Raw genomic sequence first — 2254 nt, forward strand, 5'->3', positions numbered from 1 at the left:
CAGGCCTCTAGCTCGCTGCTTCAAGTGGACACTTGGATGTGACCCGAAAGGTCTTTCCCAGTCCAAGCTGGCTTAGCAGTGGGCGGGGCAGTCCAAGGACAGAAACCCTCTTGAAAGGAAAAACAAAACCAGAACCCAGCTGCACAGGGAGTGATCAGCCAAAAGGAATCTGAACGGAAGCCTCACCCTCTCCCTTGCAGACGACAAAGCAGCCGTCAGCTGCAGTGAGTCCTCAGTGAGTGCTCGGTCGGGGAAGCCGGCTGGTCTCACCACCCAGGGAGTCAAGTGCAGCAGCACTGCTCTGAGCAGCTTCACATTTCTTCACCAGGAACAGGAAGGTCAGTGGCATAGCCCTTATAGGGGGAAGTGCAGGGGGGGGTCTGTTTGTACACGAGATGGGAGAACTGCGTGGACTTGTAGTTCAGCTGGTTGTTGGGCATGAACTTGTGCAGCTCATTCTTTTTGCAACAGGGGTCATAATGGTAGGCGCTGAGGCAGGTGTCGCAGGAGACTTTTGAACACTGGGTGCAGGTATTGGTGGCACCTGGGCGGTTGCAGAAGCCGCAGCGGGAGGTGGCGGTGGCGGAGGGCTTGGGCTTCGAGTGGAGGGGTGGCAACCGGTCGAGGCCCTGAGTCTGGTTTGCATACTTCTCCCGCAGAGACATATCGTGGGCAGAGGCCTTGCTGGGGAAGGCGCTGGGCTTGGAGGCTGGAGGACAGACTGCTGTCGCAGCGCTGGCAGAGGGAGGAGCTGCAGGACAGGCCGCAGTTTTGGCACTTGGAGAGGGCGGACTCTTTGGCGGGGGGTGAGCACTTGTGGTAGAGGGGGTGGGCATCATTTCTGACCGGCCACACATCCTGTCGCAGAGCGTCCTGCCTGCAGTAGGTTGCCCTGGGTTCCGAGTCCGTGTACAGATCCACGTCATCCTGAACGGAGAAGTACGTGCTGCGCAGCAGACCGAGGCCATTGTTGGGGGAGGTGGGAGGAAGGTCGTCTGGGCTGCCATGGGGGGAGCTGGACATGGTCAGGAGTGAGGGGGATGGGCGGATGATCTCGTCCTCCAGACCGTCCCCCAGGTCTGTGACCACGGGCTCCCTCAGCAAGCTCAGCGAAGCCTTTGGTGGTGGCTTTCTGCTCTCGCGGTAGCTGTCATAGGCGTCCACTGACCTGGACAGCTTGGTCACACAGGGCTTGCAGTAGTCCTTGGCTGCCCGCTCGCTGGCGGACTTCTGGAGGGCCACACCGGCCATGGACGTGGTCAGGTGCTCCCTGCCCTCATCCCGCCGCCGCAGCGCATCCGAGCAGCAGCGCAAGTCCTCCGTGCTGCTCTTGCGCTGCGCACCACGTCCAGCTCTGAGTAGCCCTTGTCCTTAACCTGCGTGTGGATCTCCAGCATCTTCTCGCACTCAACTTTTGCCAGAAAGAGCTCGAAGGAGACCATCTTCACCTGCAGGATCTCCACGAGCTCCTTGAGCCTGTACGCAGCCCCCAGCTCGGGCACGTAGCCCAGGTAGCTCAGGATGGCCTGGACGTCCTCTTTCAGCAGCGTCGACTTGACGTAGTAGACAAAAGGGCCTGTGTAGGGCTTGATGCTGCGGAACTCCTTCTTCCACTGGTAGAGGAAGAGGTTGATGGCCACGGTCTCCAGCAGGCTGAAGGCGCAGTGCAGGGCCCGCAGGCTGGAGGAGCTGAGCGCATGCAGGGAACTCTCCACCACCTCGTAGAACTGGATCAGCCGGAATCCATAAAAGGGATCCACCTTGTGCAGGCTGAGCAGGGTCGAGGCCGCCACCCGCAGGTGCTCATCACTGCAGGGCCGAGGCTTGCTGGGGGTGGCGTCCACTTTGCTCTCATGGAACTGCACGTACTTGCGAAACAAGTTATCTTTTTATTTTGTATCCATTGAGCTGGGCCTCCCCATCTGCTCAGGGGCTACCTTATCTCCTCCATGGCTTCTGGGCTGGACGCAGGGGCGTCACTAAAAGCACTGCCATGCTGCCGGCCAGGACCAGGGAGTACTCTCTGAGCGCCGCCAAGGGAAGCAGCGGGGCGCGGCCGCCGCCGGGGCCAGGCCGGCTGGGCTCTCGCTGCTCCGGCCGGCTGCGGGAACCGAGACCAGGACCCAGGGGCCAGCGGCGACCCGGAAACACTCCCTCTCATTTATTTCTAAAGGTGTAACCCCTCCGCACTTTCTCCCACATCAACTCTAAAAATGTTTTTGCAGTGCCAATGACCTTCTATTTGTGCAACACA

General features: G+C 60.2%; 1 pseudogene; it reads right to left on the bottom strand.

The window, feature by feature from the left end:
• Positions 1–311: 311 nt before the first annotated feature.
• Positions 312–1922, bottom strand: LOC144252463 (spermatogenesis-associated protein 2 pseudogene; annotated as a pseudogene).
• Between the last annotated feature and the right edge of the window lie 332 nt (positions 1923–2254).

This window comes from Urocitellus parryii, unplaced genomic scaffold, assembly GCF_045843805.1.
Source record: "Urocitellus parryii isolate mUroPar1 unplaced genomic scaffold, mUroPar1.hap1 Scaffold_43, whole genome shotgun sequence".
Classification (NCBI taxonomy): Eukaryota; Metazoa; Chordata; class Mammalia; order Rodentia; family Sciuridae; genus Urocitellus; species Urocitellus parryii.